The sequence below is a fragment of the Schistocerca nitens genome, chromosome 4 (assembly GCF_023898315.1).
Source record: "Schistocerca nitens isolate TAMUIC-IGC-003100 chromosome 4, iqSchNite1.1, whole genome shotgun sequence".
Classification (NCBI taxonomy): domain Eukaryota; kingdom Metazoa; phylum Arthropoda; class Insecta; order Orthoptera; family Acrididae; genus Schistocerca; species Schistocerca nitens.
In genome coordinates this window covers 815141661-815162550 of record NC_064617.1, presented here as the reverse complement: position 1 = coordinate 815162550, position 20890 = coordinate 815141661, and the positions used below count along the sequence as shown (strand labels likewise).

Sequence of the window (20890 nt, the reverse complement as noted above, 5' to 3'; positions counted from 1 at the left end):
GCTCTGAGCGCAGCCATATTCCAGCCACTACATTCTTCACTGGACTCAGCATTTTCACTGCTTACGTTCTACTGGAACTTGCGAAAGATTTCAGAACTAATGTCAATTTAAAAGGCGAAAGAAATCTAACTAAACATTTTATTTCAAATTCGTCAGCCTTCAAGGATAGGTGCTGGCCGGCCGAAGTGGCCGTGAGGTTAAAGGCGCTGCAGTCTGGAACCGCAAGACCGCTACGGTCGCAGGTTCGAATCCTGCCTCGGGCATGGATGTTTGTGATGTCCTTAGGTTAGTTAGGTTTAACTAGTTCTAAGTTCTAGGGGACTAATGACCTCAGAAGTTGAGTCCCATAGTGCTCAGGGCCATTTGAACCATTTTTTTTGATAGGTGCTGATTCAGGCTCATACTGCCAAGTATTTTTGTAAATTTCTCAGTTTCGTAATCACTGAAAAAACATCATATACGCACTCAGACTGTGAAGTTTTATTTCCTTTCCTCCTCCCCTTTTTGGACATTCAGTTTTTTTGTCAGTGAATGCAATAACAAAGCAAATGCCATTCCTGGGCGGCAATACTGTTATTCACCTTTCCAGATCCATTCAGTACTTCACTTGAAAGGTTTCTTTAATAGATATTCTCGGACAGCACGCAATTTTCTTTTTAACTATATGAGTCGTAGATTTAAAACTGCTCACATTCTAACTTTTAATTAACTAAAATGACACGTGCGCTCATTTTTAGGTGCCCTGACTGTTTCCTTGTTTCCGTACATATGGTCACATGTGAAAGAAGCTCTTCACTAAAGAAAACTCTCCGAATAAAAACGTAGAAACTATTCTTTGTTTTGCCATTTATTGCTGTCTTGTGTGTGTACCGTGTGATGTGATCACTTACCATCTGGCAATCAGTAATAACCTTTAACACGAGAACTATGAGAGTTTTGATAGCTGCACAGTAGAGCAGTATCTGTCTTAATCACCCAATTTTGTGTTGCATTGGCGTACAGCGAAATTCTGCAGGCTACCAGGAGCAAGGTATAACTGCATAGTGGCAATGAGTCAGCAGCGTATTTCCGCTTCCATAAGTAAACGCAATTTGAAATGGTAAGGATTAGTTTTGAATGTTCTACACAGCGAATGCCAATGAATATCCGCGTTCTCCTCCAGGCTGCTCTAAGCGGATCACATCCATTCGAAATCGGGGGTCGCTCAGCTTCGCAGGTAATCGAGGTGTGTGTGTGTGTGTGTGTGTGTGTGTGTGTGTGTGTGTGTGAGAGAGAGAGAGAGAGAGAGAGAGAGCTACTGAATAGCTTTAACGCACACGAGAGGCAGCTTATAAGGTTTCGAAATGACTGCTGGGATTAACTAAATCAGTAGAAGCATACTCCAGTTTCAAGTTTCACAGCCGTATTTTCACTAGATTTCACACCATTGGAGACCTGTCTAATGGTACTATGTGCTGATGATCCACTCAGGCTGCAGGCGATGCTAGATACCTGTGTAAGACTCTGCTATCTCTTCACACCACTTCATACAGAGTTTCCGGCCAACAACTCAAAAGTTACTGCCTCAATATCGCAGATTTTTTTTTTCTATCGCACAATCTACAGCGAAATATTTTTGTGTCGCAGCATTTAGCTGAGTCGGCACCTGATATTTTCTGAGCTATCGCAAGATATTCATTCGAATTACTTCCGAAAACGTGGCGACATGGAATGGTTGTTACGGCCTGGGAGTTTATATGGGGTTTGCAGCTGGACGAGTATTCTTCAGACACACGTCGCGAACGGTCTGTCCACTAACCACGCGTCTTGTAATGACTATCTCTCTCTCGTAGAAGAGGGGAGAAGACGAAACTGCGAGTTCATCAGTCTCATCGGATTCTGGAAGTATGGGGAAGGCAGTCGGCCTTGCCTTTTCAAAGACCCATCCCGGCATTTGCCTGAAGCGATTTAGGGAAATCACGGAAAACCTAAATCAGGATGGCCGGACGCGAGACTGAACCCGTCGTCCACCCGAATGCTAACCATTGCACCACCTCGATCGGTCTCGCAGAACATGTAGTAGGATCGTAGATCTGTCGATTAGTTCCGTCGAGACTGTGATGGGTATCAAGGATAGTCTAAATCCACTTAATGATTTCATATGTTTCAGGTATACCACAATAATGAATTGTCATGGAGCAATGTGAGCCACTACAATTCGTCACAGTCGTAATGAAAAGATTACACCTGTATTAAGAACGCACTGTCCACTACGTAAACGTCAGAGCGACGTTATCATCGTAACTCCCCATCCTAACTTCCAAACCGAACATCTAAAAATGAACTGCTACCAAGAACCCGGTGTCAAGCCAGTATGGAGTCTCTGTTATCAACCTTTAACCAGTCAGAGGCTAGGACAAGTTAAAAATCACTCGGGGCTTTTCAAACTTGAATTCGTCTGAAACATGACATACAGGGTTGATTTCATACAGAGTTATTCATTCCAGCCTCATTTGCAAGTTTACTGTGGTTAACGATACAAGTTTCAGCCACTTAAAATGAGTGCTTACACTTCACCAGTTCTGTAGAATTGTATTGCAACTTTGTCTGCAATAAATAATCAGATCAGCCGTGTACGTCATATTTCAGATTAATTCGCAGCATAATTTCAGGAGTGAGTGCAGAGATATTGATATGTTCAGTATGAACATCTACATCTACATCTACATTTATACTCCGCAAGCCACCCAACGGTGTGTGGCGGAGGGCACTTTACGTGCCACTGTCATTACCTCCCTTTCCTGTTCCAGTCGCGTATGGTTCGCGGGAAGAACGACTGGCTGAAAGCCTCCGTGCGCGCTCTCATCTCTCTAATTTTACATTCGTGATCTCCTCGGGAGGTATAAGTAGGGGGAAGCAATATATTCGATACCTCATCCAGAAACGCACCCTCTCGAAACCTGGCGAGCAAGCTACACCGGGATGCAGAGCGCCTCTCTTGCAGAGTCTGCCACTTGAGTTTGTTAAACATCTCCGTAACGCTATCACGGTTACCAAATAACCCTGTGACGAAACGCGCCGCTCTTCTTTGGATCTTCTCAATCTCCTCCGTCAACCCGATCTGGTACGGATCCCACACTGATGAGCAATACTCAAGTATAGGTCGAACGAGTGTTTTGTAAGCCACCTCCTTTGTTGATGGACTACATTTTCTAAGGACTCTCCCAATGAATCTCAACCTGGTACCCGCCTTACCAACAATTAATTTTATATGATCATTCCACTTCAAATCGTTCCGCACGCATACTCCCAGATATTTTACAGAAGTAACTGCTACCAGTGTTTGTTCCGCTATCATATAATCATACAATAAAGGATCCTTCTTTCTATGTATTCGCAATACATTACATTTGTCTACGTTAAGGGTCAGTTGCCACTCCCTGCACCAAGTGCCTATCCGCTGCAGATCTTCCTGCATTTCGCTACAATTTTCTAATGCTGCAACTTCTCTGTATACTACAGCATCATCCGCGAAAAGCCGCATGGAACTTCCGACACTATCTACTAGGTCATTTATATATATTGTGAAAAGCAATGGTCCCATAAAACTCCCCTGTGGCACGCCAGAGGTTACTTTAACGTCTTTAGACGTCTCTCCATTGATAACAACATGCTGTGTTCTGTTTGCTAAAAACTCTTCAATCCAGCCACACAGCTGGTCTGATATTCCGTAGGCTCTTACTTTGTTTATCAGGCGACAGTGCGGAACTGTATCGAACGCCTTCCGGAAGTCAAGAAAAATAGCATCTACCTGGGAGCCTGTATCTAATATTTTCTGGGTCTCATGAACAAATAAAGCAAGTTGGGTCTCACACGATCGCTGTTTCCGGAATCCATGTTGATTCCTACATAGTAGATTCTCGGTTTCCAAAAACGACATGTTACTCGAGCAAGTGCAAGTGCAACAAGCTTCAGCGAAAGCTTGGAGTGTAGGAGCTGGAAGGATATTTGCTGTTGCCAATGAATGCACAGCTGCTTCTTTATCTCCTTTTCCTCTTAATTCGATGAAGGAGACTTGTTATTTCAGCAGCATTGAGGTTTTTTTTGAGCTGTCTCGTGACAAGGAAATTAGCTTAGGGAAACAGGACTGTCGCTAAAGTCGTTTGCTGCTAAAAGCCGTCTCTGGGCAAGTATAGGACAAAAATTGACGTCTGCGGGCTTGCATACCATATAATCTGAATCCTTTTCACTTACATACCATCTCTAGGTTAGCTGAAAACACAGAGCTTGGGGAAGTGGGATCAGACATTGAGTGCTGTCGTGCCCCGAGGGAGTATTTGTTCAAATCCTAGTAAGAGGTTTTGTAATTGGCACCCAATAATTATTTCAGTACGAGGAGCGAGTTCCCACGCGTGTGCATGTGCAAAATTTTTGGCTGGATGTGGCTGAAAATCTACCATGTAGTGGGAGAGATTTTCTGCCTTCTTCCCACACCATATCATAACCGTGACAAAGTCTGTAAGAGTAGGAAATTCTCAGACTTGTTTATAAAACTATTTTTTGTCGCATCTCATAAGGTCTGCTTCAGATGGGTGGCTTAATTCAGACAGTAGCACAACCAGCTAATTTTCATAAAGTCGGAACATCCTTGGGTCAGGGAGATCCAAGAGAACACTTGTTTTAGGAACGCCGCCGTTGAGAACGCACTTCGCTTTACACAGCTGCCGGAGGTATCCCCAGAGAAAGATGTGTCCGACCTTGCGAAAAGTAAAGAGGCCGTGCTGGACTCACAGCCTGCAGCCGCTACAACAGCTGCCTTCCAGATTCGCACACTTTGAGAGTGGTAAGCTTGCTCCGTCGATGGAGTCACCAACGGGAGGGGAACGCGAAGCTCATAATTTGCATCAGGTTTTCGTGCACATATTTAATACTCATAGCTGCACACATGATGGACTCTGGCGAAATCATTGGTAAAATTTTTTTTTTGTTTATTTGTAGACGCAGTCATTCTTATGACACAGTCATAACCGGTTTCGGCCATACAGTGACCATCTTCAGAGTCTACAACATACAACAGAAAATTTATATTAAAACCTAAAAATAAGTGCAATATTTAACCAAGCTTATTAGTTCAAATGGTTCAGATGGCTCTAAGCACTATGGGACTTAACATCTGAGGTCATCAGTCCCCTAGACTTAAGTACTTAAACCAAACTAACCTAAGGACATCACACACATCCATGCCCGAGGCAGGATTCGAACCTGCAACCGTCGGCCTGAGTGGCTGAGCGGTTCTAGGCTCTACAGTCTGGAACCGCGAGACCGCTACGGTTGCAGTTTCGAATCCTGCTTCGGGCATGGGTGTGTGTGATGTCCTTAGGTTAGTTAGGTTTAAGTAGTTCTAAGTTCTAGGGGACTGATGACCTCAGAAGTCCCATGGTGCTCAGAGCCATTTGAACCATTTGAACCTGCAACCGTAGCAGCATCGCGGTTCCGGACTAAAGCGCCCAGAACTGCTCGGTCGCCGCGGCCGGCGCTTATTAGTAATCAACTGAATTTATGCAAAATACATATAATTCATACCTAAAGGCGGTATACACTGAACACAGGTTCATGCGTTGTCAAAGTAGCTTTAAAATGTAAAACCCCGATCTTATATAGATATAAAAATTTGTTAGATTTTGTTCCCCCTCTTTCTGCTAGGTACGCGCGTCCTCTATAAGATGGTCTTTATTTTTCAAATGCCTAAAATATGACAAATTTACTATAAATATTTAAGTCAAAGAGGGGGAACAAAATCTAACAAATTTTTATATCTATGTAAGACCGCGGTTTTACACTTTATAGTTAGTTTGACAACGCATGAACCTGTGTTCAGTGTATGCCGTCTTTAGGTATGAACTATATGTATTTCGCATAAATTCAGTTGATTACTAATAATCCTGGTTAAATATTGCGCTTATTTTTAGGTTTCAATATAAATTTTCTTTTGTATTGCTATAGAATCTGAAGATGGTCATTGAATGGCCGAAACCGGTTATGACTGTGTAATAAGAATGTGAGTGCGTCTATAAATAAACAAAACAAATTACAAAATAATCAATCACTCACTCCATTGACAAAATATCGTTTTTTCGAAATCATTGGTGTTCATTCTTCCTTTTCTATGGATCATTTTAAAATCACAAACCTTTCCGAATTCATTGGCTGCATCCACAATATAGTTCCATATTGTGCTTTCGTGTGTCCACCCACATGTACCAAAGCATAGCTCGTATTTGCAGTTTCTTGCCCATGTATTGAACGTTTACTTACCTGATAAAGTGGGCGGATTATTTTTTTGATTGGGCAGATTATTTTTTTGATTTCTTATGACAAAAAAAAAAAAAACACCGTCCCAACAGGCCTTGAAGGGCCAACGGTACCGACCGGCCGCCGTTTCATCCTCACTCTTAGGCGTCACCGGATGCGGATACGGAGGGGCAGTGGTCAGCACACCGCTCTCCCGACCGTTGTCAGTCCCACTGACCGGTGCCGCTACCTCAATTTGGCTCACAAGGGCTGAGTAACCCAGCTTGCCAACAGCACTCGGCACACCCGGCCGGTGACCCACCCAAGTACTGCCAAGCTTGACAGCGCTTAACATCGGTGATCCGACGGGTATCTGTGCTACCCCTGAGGCAAGGTCGTTGGCTTATAACAGTAAACCAATTTGTTGTAGTGACTCACAGTGTCCTTCTGTAGTTTGATGGATCTCTTCCTTAATATATCCGTGCGAGGTGTACTACCCATACTTTCACGCTTAATTGGGCCATCTCTAGCAATTTTCATTTAACAAGACGTTATTCATTGCGCAACATTGTTTCTCTTAAATTTGCAGGATATCAAGAGGAGCTTGCTTTCGATGAGCTCATCAGCGATCGAATCTGTAGCACCTTAGGAATATGGAAAACAGCTCAATCGACACCTCACAATAATATAGGACCAAACGTTCTCTGTAGAATTTTCATGATAGGAAAGTCTTGATCTCAGGTTTCTTAAAAATTCTTTGAACATGATGTATTCCAAAAATCTTCGTCTTTGGCATAAACAAAGCACACCACATTGTATAATCGTTGCGTTCCTTTATTCTGAATGCATTAGTGTGTCAATTTCGATGTGTCTATTTCGATGTTTCTTATTTAGAACATTTGGTTTTGCTTTTCGGTTAGCCTCGTAATTCCACATCATTGGTTACTGTGGTGTCACCGCCAGACACCATACTTGCTAGGTGGTAGCCTTTAAATCGGCCGCGGTCCGTTAGTATACGTCGGACCCGCGTGTCGCCACTATCAGTGATTGCAGACCGAGCGCCGCCACACAGCAGGTCTAGCGAGACTCCCTAGCACTCGCCCCAGTTGTACAGCCGACTTTGCTAGCGATGGTTCACTGACTAGATACGCTCTCATTTGCAGAGACGACAGTTTAGCATAGCCTTCAGCTACGTCATTTGCTACGCCATATTTAGTTTAATTACTTCAAGAATGTATTCTGAACAGATAATATTGTGAATCATATACCGTCAAGAGCGACGTTCATCATTAATGGATTAAAGTTAAGTATCAAACTAATTACGTCCGCTTTCTGAATTCTCATTCCTTGTCATGTAACAGACCTCACGTCAGTATAGTTCTTCCCTCCTCACGCCAGCCTGCGTGAGCTAAAACGCGTGCATTTCGGCCTCCGCTCGTAACACGGTGTTAGCTCTTCTGCTAACACAACAGTTACTTCTTGCAGTTAATGTATGATTGATGTGCGTTATAATTTTATCAGTCCTCACCGTCAAGTTTTGTAAAATTATGAACCTTTCGTATTTTTAGTTGAGATACTGTCTGTATATCTGTTTCGTATTTTTACTCTAAATTCTATGATAAATTTACCACAACCCATACTTGCAATTTTACCCAGAATTCTACATAATTCAGTTATATCTTCACTCTTGTGTATGACGTACATGTGAAAATTTTATTCGATAAAGGGAAGGTTTCGTCAAAAATGCTCATTCTGTGTATTTTTACTCATGACAGTGCCTTTAATTGTACTGTGTTTTGTATCTCAGTTAAGTTACATAATGTCTTGTTATCTCTATCCTCAGTGTGAGTGAATAAGACTTTCAGGATCTGCTTAATGGAATGAACAGTCTATGGAGTACGGATTGAGAGTAGCTCTAAGATAGACGAAAGTGATGAGAAGTAGCAGAAATGAGAAAAGCGAGAAACTTAACATCAAGATTGTTAAGTACGAAGTAGGTGAAATTAAGGAATTCTGCTACCTAGACAGCAAAATAGCCCATGATGGTGGAGCAAGAAGGACATATAAAGCAGACTAGCACTGGCAAAAAGGGCATTCCTGTCCAAGAGAAGTCTAGTAATATCAAACATAGGCCTTAATTTGAGGAAGAAATTTCTGAGATTGTACGCTTTGAGCATTGTGTGTTAGATGGACTTTGGTAAAACTGGAGCAGAACTGAATCGAAGTATTTGAGATGTGGTGTTACAGAAGAATGTTGAATGTTGAGTGCACTGATAAGTTACGCATGTGGAGGTTCTCCGTGGAGTCGGCAAAGAAAGGAATATATGGATACATTGACAAGAAGAAGGGACAGGGTGGTAAGACATCTGTTGAGATATCACGGAATAACTTCCATGGTACTAGAGAAAGCTGCAGAGGGTAAAAACTGTAGGGGAAGACAGAGATTGGGATACATCCAGCAGACTGTAGCTTGCATGCGCTACTTCCAGATGAAGTGGTTGGCGCAGGGGTCGAATACGTGGCGGGCTGTATCAAACCAGTCAGAAGACTAATGACTCAATAAATAAACAAATAAATAAAATTCGCTTACCTGTATTTCTGTTCATAATTCAATTTTCTCTTTGATGCTTGTTCTGACTGCAAGCTTATTTGGGCTGCTCTTCCTGTATATATAATTACGCCATGCATCGAGCATAATTTTATAACAACAATGCTTATGTACAAGCAGTGATGAGAGCATATTTGTGCGTTAAACTTCTGCCAGCTGGGGAGATATAATATCTCCTTTTTGCTTTCATAACAGTCCATACTAGTTGGCTCATACTGCACACGTACTTTCGTCAACTTTCGAGCTGATGGGATTTCTATAATTTTTCCATTTAGCGACTGCATTACATTGTTGTGTTATGTATTCATTTATTGCTGATTTCACGTTAGGTGAAATACTTGGCAGTTCTGCGTACTTTGTTCGTACGACAATATTTGAAGACGATTATTAAAACGTGTCATGTCTAAGGAAGCAGCGATTAAGATCTTGTTCTTGATTGCTGAATTAGTTATAGAAACTCCTAACGTTCACTAGGGTTCGTTGCTGAGACGGGGGCGAGATTAGAGTGGCCGCGAAATGCAACCGTAAAACACCCAATCCGTCGGGAAATGCAAGCTGAGGGCGCTGTCACGGCTGGTAATAACGGCGACTGTGACCGGCGCCCTCTGATTGGCCCGGAAACGTGCTCTTCGCGCCGCCGGTAACATTATTGTGTCTGCACTTCGCCACCACCGACGCCGCCACCGCCATTATTCAAACAGGTTGCGGGGACGGCGTGGGAGGCGGCGGCAGATGCCGTCGGCTTCTGTTTGCGTCTCCGGCCTTCACGCGGCACAATACGCGACTCCGCCGCGCACCGCGTTCTATTGTCGCTCCGGTGGCAGCCAATGTGTCATCTCGACAGTCCAACAGCCATACAAATGCTCTCTCCAGAAATACATCTGCGTTTCAAAAAATAGTGCGAGATTCTTAAGAGGCACTCGAGTATTTCACGATAGCCATTAATAAAGAAATTAAAGCTGTGCCAAGATTAGAAATATTAATGTGACGGAAAAATAGACTGCGCTACACAATTACACGGTCATTTTTTCGGATCCTCATAACTGTCTTCCAATTCGACGAATAAGTTCGAAATTTGGCTGAAAAGTGCCTACAACCTTCCACTGTAATCGTGCGAAAGCATGGCGCCCTACGACCTTACCCTCAGGCTCGACGGCATTTCAAACTGCAAGGTTTCAACATATGCGATAAAAAAGGCGAGAGCTCAGAAGTTCATGTGAGATGTAAGGTGGGTTAATGATGTCACATTGGCACCAAATTTCACCACACTACTACCCAATGCCACATTGGACGTGTCACACAATGGGAAGGTCGTCATACCCCCTCTTACGCACATTTAACTTGTTTTCTTGATGCCTCTGCGATGGAGTTCAGATCCGCGAGGCAGTTTTATTATGGGTGACCACGGGAAACATTTCAGCCACGCTGCCACCTATAATCGACAAGAAAAGGCCTTAGTGGATGGCGAAAAGATTCTGAATAAGACCACACCTTCCCCCGGGCCGTTGATTCCCACACACTCTGCAGTCGAAAACGAGTTCGCAGTGTGATGCTCATCCGCTTGATAATCACAATTTTTTGATAACCACGATTTTGGTCTCGTCTACTGGTTGGAACCACTAGGGACCGGTCAAACCATTCGACAAAATCCGAACATGATCCGAAGCAGCAAAGGATCCTTATGCTTTTCCAGCCCTCTCCTTTTGCATCCTCCTGTAGCGTGATGGTTGAAGGGTGCGACATTGACACATACATAAATGGCAAAGAGTCCCGCTTAGACCCCTCAGTTCGGCAAAACCCTGGATGGTATCCGCCCACTTTTTAACTACTTGACACACCTCTTAGGCGAGTTGGCTACCTGCAGGCACCTAGGAGTATTTCACATAGCTTCTCTGTATAGGCTGTCCAAATAGACAGGTCTGTTCTACTCCATATGACAATATTTAGTAAGCCATTGTAAAAAAGGAAAAGTTGCAAAATACTTACTTTCTTATCTGTATAGATTACCTGAGGATACGCCTGAATAGGCATGAAACTGGTCATGATTTTAATAAAATAATTCCATTGTGTTTAACAGTGTGGTATTTATTCATCCTACTCCTGGTGATTTTCGGTTTTTCATTATTTTCAAACTGTCTTCAATTCTCTCAGTCCTATATAAACTATTCTTCGCAGTTGTTCTTTATTATTTGCTTCTTTGATTTCGGATTGTATCATGGTTCTTTATAACCTTTTCACTTATAGATATGTGCACAACCTCATACAGAAACCCTCATCCTAACATTACTTATAACACACTTGCAGCATATTTGTGGAATTGGCTTTGAATTTCAGTTGACAGCGAGGGATACCATCCACAATAATCGAACTGCAGCCGAAATCACACTAAGTGGGAGAAAAAATTACAATTCAACTTAGTGTTTATCACTTAGTGTCCAAATTATTCGCTGGTGCATAACAGTTTGCTCGGTTTAAACTCAACTAACGCTCCTAAAATTTAATAATTAAGAAGAGGTGCTCGTAGTAAATATAAGTAAGGCTAACACATTTTTTTTCTATTTTTACTCCGTAAAGCCGTACAAGTCCCTAGTTAATGCTCTCATTAAATCACTTAAATCTTTAAAATTCACGAAATAAACCTGTGAGTATTTTGCAGTTACTACTGCAACTAATGTCCAGCCTAGACTGTTTCTTCGAGATCTGAGCTGGCCATTTCATACCAATTCAAATTTTCAAATGTTTCGCATAGTTAGCATCACGATATAAATCAGTTCAGCATTACAATTTGCATATCCGTAACTTTAGTATAAATCTAAAGGCATAGAAAAGAGCATAGCTTTATGTTGATTCGTCTGAGGTTTTCTAGTAAGCTGTAAGTCGAACAGTTTGCGAATGAATTAAAAGTAAAAATAAGTATGACACAAATTCCTTATAAAATTGTGAATAGCCACAAACAAACATTAATTTCAAACCACGTCATGATTCTTATGAAGTGTTACCGCCCCATTTCGCTGGAGCAAACAGTTCTTTTGGAAGTTTCATATAATTTTAATTACGTGCAGCTGTAATTGCATAAGGACAGTTGGGTATAAAAAAAGTAATTAAAACATAGAAATCACATACTCTACAACTGGCACGAAGTGAGTGTGTATATTCTAGTACATGCAGCACCGACAATAGGTGCCTTCGTTTTGTTTTATTAGCTGAACAGTCTATAAACGACTTTACAATATTTGCTTTTCAAGATCGAGCTATTTAATCTGACGTGTCGATCGTATTTATACGTATTTAATTGCAATTTTGTTATGTTTTATTTGTCCATTACTCTTTGACTTTCAGCTAAATCACTGCCATAATTTACTAAAAATGTGTAGCTACATTTAAATGATTAGGACTAAAAAATGTGTTGCTTAATATTAATATCAATCATGTATACATATTCTGTAATCTAACTCGTTCCACATAACTTCATAAAAGAATCGTTCAAATGTTCTATGGAACATGTAACTAACTCCATACAGATATAAACTGGGAATAGAATTGTTCAGCACGCTTTTCGCTTCTTGAAACGGGATATAACGCTCCTCTGTATCTTCTATGGTTACCTAATACTATTATACATCACAAAGGGTCGGCTGCCCACGTCATTCGAACATAGGTAACGTTGGGTCACGTCGCTGTTCGAGACGAGCTTACCGTGTGGTGGGTATTGCTGCGGTCTCATTTAACATATGCCACGGCTCCAACGCCCCCCCCCCCCCCCCCGCCATCCTTCATCCACTCTCACGCGAATATCCCACCTGTAACTTCACAATACTGACCAGTTTAATATTCCGTTTTTATAGTGACGGTCTAGCTTTCGATCATGTAGAACATTCGCTACTCGAAAGACTATTGACAAATCATCTCTCGCAGCAGGAACATTCATGCCAACCCATATGTGGTATCTTTGGTCACTGTAATGCAACAAAGAATCTTAGTAAGTACGCATTTAAGTAGAAAGCTGTTTTCCAAGTAGCTGTGCAAATTAATTCGGTTCAAATACGACTGTCACGCCGCATTGTCTCTATTAGAGCGGCACTGTCTTCTTGAGGCTCCACGGCTTGTTGCACGTCCGTTTACAAGATTTATTGATAACTGCGTGCCCTCCATATTTCACAAATGACGTTGACGATCGAAATGGACATAGTATCAACAGCGGTATATAAGCTGTTGAGAACTGATAGGCGATGGGAGAAGGGTCACCAAAGGACTATAGCTTCATCGAAATTTGAATCAAAGATCTTTAGGCAATGTGTAAACACTTGTTCAGAACCGTCAGTTATCTAAGGAATTCGCCCCATTCATATCTGTGACAAGTAGCTGGGGGAACGAAATTTACCTTGTGAGTCCTCTGTAGCCTTCTCCGGGGTGGTGGCCTTAGTGGAGTTATTCACTTGCACCTTCGGCTGATTTTCCCACTAACGCTGTGGAGGAGCGCGTAATCTGCAACAATAATCGTAAATAAAATATTAAATACACTACAAAAATAGCACTTTAGACATGAAGAACACATCGGATATAAGTGCAGATATTTTTATAGGTGGTACCTTGATATGTGCAAACATCAGCGTGTCAGTTGTTTTTTCTCTGCGTCAAACAGTCTTTCCACAAAAACATCACAAACTTTACGACCTGATACTTTCTGCACGGTCGTACTAGCACCACTAAGTGGACTGCGCCTGCCAGTATACACTTACCATTTTGCATCCACACATCTGCCTTTCACACCTTCCCTGCTACACAGGGGAAAATAAAGATTAATGGCTTGCTCTTGCCACACATACTTTGAGGTACTACCCAGCCTAAAACCATCGGACATGTAATAGCTATAATTACTAGTCTACAAATGATATTGTTTAGTACACTACCCTGAGTCACCAATATAAATATCTGCATTACACTAGTTACAATCTGTATAAAAATGTTTGAGAGCAATAATAATGTTTATTGGAATGTATTTATTTATTTTTTTCATGTTGAGAATTCTCGACAGCTGCTTTCAAACTGACATATGCATATATAACTGTCTCATTCCCCTTTTATTTTTGTATTTGCTTATCGACTTGTAATTGGTCTGAAGCCAGTCTTGCTCATCTTCAGATGGGTCCTATTAACCTTTCATCCTCAACACCCAGGTTGTTTTGAGAACACAATTGCTCTGTTGGAGGTGGCATGCTTTAAGTTAAATCATATAGCAGTTTAATGTGCAACTCAGCATCTTTCACATTAAAAAAGTCAGTGTCGGTGGTGAAATGAGATATACGAGGGTTGTCCAGAAAGTAAGTTCCGATCGGTCGCTAAATGGACACCACAGTGAAAACCCGATGAAGCTTTGCACAGATGCGTTGGGTAGTGTCTCTAGTATGACCGTCGATCGTATCAAGACGCTCTTTTCAGTTGTGAACGCACTGTGAGCGAGTAAAGGTGCCTAGAACAGCGATGTCTCCCGCCAAGTAGGAGGGTCCGCTGAGGGGCTTCGCCTTAATGAATGCAGCCCACCAAACATAACTGCCACGCACTTCCTTCTTCGTGGAAATTCTCAGCCGCACTCTGCAGGGGCAGTGAAGATTCTCCTGCTGTCTTTTTGATGGTAAGTGTTCGATCACCCACAATACAGCCCTAATTGGCTCGTCCTGAGTATCATCTCTGTTCACATCAAACGCTGGATACGAAGATAACACTTGGGCGCAGGCTAAGCGCTATAGACCAGTGTAGAGAATTATCGAAAAGCACAGGCGGCTGCCTTCTATGACGATGGTGTTGGAAATTTGGTATAACGCTCCGATAAAAGTCTAAGTCGGTGCGGCGACTATGTAGAGAAACATCTGGAAAGTGTACCTAACTCTTTCAAATAAAATGTTTCCATTTAGTGACCGATCGGTACTTCCTTTCTAGACAACCTTCGTAGATAACAGAGATAAATCATTGGATCCTCCTGAGGATTGAACCCCATTATGCATTAAGTAGAAAAAGCGAACTGTTATAGTGGTGTATGATTACAGTTCGTTTATCCACGTAAAAAGTCGTAATAAAACATATTTGGGTCACAATGTTCACCTTTTATATCTCAAAGACGAAGGTAAATGATGAACACACTGGTAATTTCATAACAATCCCCAAGTAATTGCTGCCTTTTGTGTCTTGATTTCTAATAGGAAAAGGCAATCGTCAAGAAAACACCAACTCTGAAGATGGTGTAACCGGATACGTATGAGTCTGACTTATTTCAAAACGGTTAATGAGTGGTAAACAGATATAAATACCAAGATTTGGTTTCTTTTTATTTACGGTTTCATATGTACAGAAATCTTCACAGGCACTCAAATGGAGATGCTAGTGCCTGACGGGATATTTTCGTGTCGTACCTCGTCGGCATCACCAGGTGCTCGTGATGGGCCGAGCTCCCTTGAGAGAGCTGCTGTCCATTTATGTCTGCCAAGGGAGGGGACCAGAGGTCAGGTATAAAGGGCGACCGGCTCCCTTAACAGCTGAGTTCATTGGGGCCTCCTGATGATAACAACGAAGTGCTGTACGTGGACGAAATAGCGCCCCAGGCAGACGCTGGCATCCCTCTGAATGTCCGTGAAAACCCAAGTCAATATCAGCGCAGGAGATATATACAAAAGTTATATTTGAGGTTCACCAGAATTTTTTTTTTCGGAAACAGAAATTGCCATGTTATGACACAGTGATGCAAAGGGTTTCAATGAAAGAGCTGCAGTTTAGTGTTGCCGTTTAGTGTTCCGTTCGAGAACGAATTCGAACGAAGTGGTATGCACAATTTTCACGGAGTGCTGAAACAAGAAAGGAGTTTCATGCTTCGTTAGCTCAAACGGTATTGTGTGCTGTACTGTGTTTTAGTACAGTATTAGTTATCTAGAACAGTACGTAGAGATAGTTCATAACATGCCGTTTCCGAAAGTGCGCGTGGTCTACATGCAACATAGATGGCCTAATCAACGACATAGCTTCGTGTTGTTTGGTGGTTCAAAATTCTAGTGTCACACTACGAATCGAAAGGTCAGGTGACTGACCCCGATATTTTAAATTTTACGATTGATTGACGTGACTTTCACCTCTTAATGTCCTATGTTCCCGTGAAAATAACCCTACCATGGTTCGGCCTCTCATATCCGAGGAAGGTAACCCATTTAATAGTGCAAGGTTAGTAAAACAGTCTCCAAATCATCGTTTCACTTTCGTGATTGCTCTACTCTGCTTCAGTTTCAAGTACCGCTTAACTGATATATTCAAACCTACATTCTGAATACGGGTAGCCTGCCTCTGTAAATATAATGAATGAAGAGTTCCGTTTTTTATTGTTATTTTCATCTCTCCAGTACGGGTGGTCGGGTTGGAGTGCGAGCAATCTCAGGGTACATGAAACTTGAAGAATTAATTTAAAATATTTAATGAGGTTAAATATGAACAATTAAGTAAATATGAAACCTATTGACGAATATGGTGATGTTCATGATTTGATGGTTGTGTAATGCAAGTGAGTGAGTAACTCTCCTGGCAACTGAAAATCAGTGGATGAGTGAGTACGTAGAAAGTGGAATAATACGAATAGTATAAGACAGGTATGGCTTTTACGGTAGGGTCTGAATGCGAGTCGATGTGAGTGTTAGATGTGAAACGGTAAAGAGAGGGGTACATAACACAGACTTACTTTATGAAGCGGAGAGGAAACCTCGGACTGTAACTGACAGGAAGGACAGATTTATTAGTATATAAGGATTATTATTATTATTAAGGATTTTTTATTATTGTTGTTAAAATTATCCTGTAATAGTAATATTATAGGATTATATCAAAGAGTTGACTGGAATTACGTGATGAATGAGGACAAGATACTGATCGTGTAAAGTTGAAGAGGAGGAGGTACGTACTGCTATAATCACAGGTTAGTTGATAATTGCGGATACAGTGGGAGTTCGCTGATCAGGTTTACAGGACATATATGATTTCTACACTAGTTCTAGACGTTAGAGGTGGGGCGGGAACTCAATTCTCTGAGGATAGAAGCGTATAGTGGAAGGTAGGCGGATGCGGGTTGAGAGGCGGAGAGTATAACGTTCAGAGACTTGTAACTCCTTTACAAAGTGTGGGAGGAACAAAAATGTGAACAATATTTCTCTATCTTTTTTATTGTTGTTATTATTATTATTACATTATTCGCTACTTTATCCCCTTCAAGTGAGGGGCTAGTAATTTCCAATTTTGCTAAACAAAAATGAAATTAATATGTTATTAGCATTAAACTTCAACGAAATCGTGTTAGGATACTGATGTGAGCTCTTTATGTTCTGCAGAGATGATGGGGGACTTCTGGTGGTAGTCTACGTGAAATACAACTATGGGAATTACAAGTATGTTGAATCTGAACGAGTATATGGGAGGGTGAGGCGATAGGATTGGTGCTAGGAGAAGGAAAGAGAGGGCTCAGTTCCATATTTTACATCAGGGCCAGGGTGTGTGTTACGACCAGAACGGCAGAACGTGAATACGATTTTATGGACTGGGAGTGGGCCAGATCTTAGGCTGGGAAAGGAAGCAGGGGAGACCAGATATAGATACAAGGTGTGGCGTGTCGACGGAGGCGCGGCAGCAGGACAGGGTGGCAGATAAAATAAAGTCTTGAGACTAGAATTCACAGGAAATATAGAACACGATTAGATTTTTCTGGATTCTTTGAGATCGTGGGTGTCCTTAATGAATTGTTAAAGGGTAGGTTAGTGAGATGGTAGTCACGTAGACAAAGCTACAAGAAGAGCATGTTTTCCTGAAATTTTGACGCTTCTGCGAATTCCAGATAGTAGAAGCTTTATTTTATACTGAGTTTTGTTCTGGGTGGTTTGTAAGAGATGACTTGGAGTTCGCTACTCATCGTGTATGTCGAAGGGGGTCCCAAGTAACGGTTAGATTTATAAAGCAATGTAGCTGTCTTAGGGCACCAGCGTAATACTCTCGTTTAATGCAGCAGTGTTTCGTGACTTCCAGAAAGCCAAACCGGATGAAATTTTAGCACCAGATTTAAAGAATATGCGATTTAAGGCTTTCTCGGCGTATTTCAGCTATGAAATATTCATGGGTTATCAGCCGAGTGGCGTCGTCTTCTAGTCGCATCTTCGGGCTTGAAGATGATGGATACGCAATCCATTGAAACGTTGCGACTAAAAGACGACGCCACTCGGCTGATAACCCGTGAAGATTTCATACATTTAAAGAACACACTAGAAACAGTAATAATAATCTTTCAATATTCTATTTACATCTGAAAACTCAATACCACAAGGCCGAGAAAATCGAAAGCACGTTAGAAATATTACACAAAATACCGAAAGGACTTAGTATGAACATTCTCAAAGAACTGGAAATTTATATTCATATAAGCAAATATCCACACGAAATTCTAAATGAAGACACGGTTTTTAAACGTAAATAATAGTTTGCAGCCATCACATTGAAGTACAAGAAGCTCTTCTTAGAGCAGTTCACAAGGCGGAAATGGCAAGGCGACGTAATGTGGAGAGAGGTACCGTCGACAGATGGTTTGTTCGCTACGGGTGTCGTGAGAAAGACCACCTAAATTGCCGTCCTTCTCCGCGATTCACTGCTGCGTTCGGTAGTTGTGCGCCAAAATGACAATCTTCTGTTATCAGTATTAGACAAACTAAACAGATTATTTACTTGCTATTCATATTTAAAGCATTTATCAATAGCACGCTGTCATTCCATTATTTCACAAGTATTAATAACCAGCAGAATAATAAAAAGCCGGCCGAAGTGGCCGTGCGGTTAAAGGCGCTGCAGTCTGGAACCGCAAGACCGCTACGGTCGCAGGTTCGAATCCTGCCTCGGGCATGGATGTTTGTGATGTCCTCAGGTTAGTTAGGTTTAACTAGTTCTAAGTTCTAGGGGACTAATGACCTCAGCAGTTGAGTCCCATAGTGCTCAGAGCCAATAATAAAAAACTGCTAAACGAAAAGGCAGACGAAGCACTTGGTGATCTTCGGATAGCACCTAACTTGGATGGCGGGCGAATTGGCTCGGCTGTAAGATCAGAACTGGTTCGGCAGTGTCAGAGGACAAACATGTTGCCTGCCACGGTCAGAGTTAGTTAAGACTTTATTAGCAATGTACGGCTATTTGGACATATAGTTGAGCACAGTGTAATACTAATTACGGAAGCATGCAGTTCATTAATTTGTTGAAGAATATAAATCATTTGCGACTCTAAAAAGGAAAGTAATTGCGCAGTTTCTTGTGTTCTGCCAATAAAAAGCGAGTGGCATCTCGTATGTCCAAACTGATTGGAAATTTAATGATTTCTGATATAAAAGTTCCTCGCAAAGAGTTTCTTACAGCCTCAAGATTACGGTTTCACGACCTACGTGCTGTTTTCTGCGCAGGGGACAACAACTTTAGAAGACGGCAGGTTGGTGAACACATGTTAGAACTTATGCATTCCTCTCAGGTCACTGGAAGCAAATAGGCATCTCGCGTGTACTGTAGTCTTAGCACAAAAGAGATCAGTGACACGTCATCTGTGATAACACAGAGGAGGTATGAAGGAGAGAAACAGTTATCGATAGAAAGGATTTATCATACGCACGTATATACACTCCTGGAAATGGAAAAAAGAACACATTGACACCGGTGTGTCAGACCCACCATACTTGCTCCGGACACTGCGAGAGGGCTGTACAAGCAATGATCACACGCACGGCACAGCGGACACACCAGGAACCGCGGTGTTGGCCGTCGAATGGCGCTAGCTGCGCAGCATTTGTGCACCGCCGCCGTCAGTGTCAGCCAGTTTGCCGTGGCATACGGAGCTCCATCGCAGTCTTTAACACTGGTAGCATGCCGCGACAGCGTGGACGTGAACCGTATGTGCAGTTGACAGACTTTGAGCGAGGGCGTATAGTGGGCATGCGGGAGGCCGGGTGGACGTACCGCCGAATTGCTCAACACGTGGGGCGTGAGGTCTCCACAGTGCATCGATGTTGTCGCCAGTGGTCGGCGGAAGGTGCACGTGTCCGTCGACCTGGGACCGGACCGCAGCGACGCACGGATGCACGCCAAGACCGTAGGATCCTACGCAGTGCCGTAGGGGACCGCACCGCCACTTCCCAGCAAATTAGGGACACTGTTGCTCCTGGGGTATCGGCGAGGACCATTCGCAACCGTCTCCATGAAGCTGGGCTACGGTCCCGCACACCGTTAGGCCGTCTTCCGCTCACGCCCCAACATCGTGCAGCCCGCATCCAGTGGTGTCACGACAGGCGTGAATGGAGGGAGGAATGGAGACGTGTCGTCTTCAGCGATGAGAGTCGCTTCTGCCTTGGTGCCAATGATGGTCGTATGCGTTTTTGGCGCCGTGCAGGTGAGCGCCACAATCAGGACTGCATACGACCGAGGCACACAGGGCCAACACCCGGCATCATGGTGTGGGGAGCGATCTCCTACACTGGCCGTACACCACTGGTGATCGTCGAGGGGACACTGAATAGTGCACGGTACATCCAAACCGTCATCGAACCCATCGTTCTACCATTCCTAGACCGGCAAGGGAACTTGCTGTTCCAACAGGACAATGCACGTCCGCATGTATCCCGTGCCACCCAACGTGCTCTAGAAGGTGTAAGTCAACTACCCTGGCCAGCAAGATCTCCGGATCTGTCCCCCATTGAGCATGTTTGGGACTGGATGAAGCGTCGTCTCACGCGGTCTGCACGTCCAGCACGAACGCTGGTCCAACTGAGGCGCCAGGTGGAAATGGCATGGCAAGCCGTTCCACAGGACTACATCCAGCATCTCTACGATCGTCTCCATGGGAGAATAGCAGCCTGCATTGCTGCGAAAGGTGGATATACACTGTACTAGTGCCGACATTGTGCATGCTCTGTTGCCTGTGTCTATGTGCCTGTGGTTCTGTCAGTGTGATCATGTGATGTATCTGAC

At 42.8% G+C, this 20890-nt stretch overlaps 1 long non-coding RNA gene across 1 annotated transcript in view; it reads right to left on the bottom strand.

Annotated features, from left to right (window-relative positions):
- LOC126253235 (uncharacterized) overlaps positions 1-20890 on the bottom strand; it is a 1041980-nt gene that overhangs the window by 662893 nt on the left and 358197 nt on the right. Inside the window, exon 2 of the long non-coding RNA XR_007545925.1 lies at positions 13260-13363. This is a non-coding gene — a long non-coding RNA (uncharacterized LOC126253235). The remainder of the gene's footprint in view (positions 1-13259; positions 13364-20890) is intronic.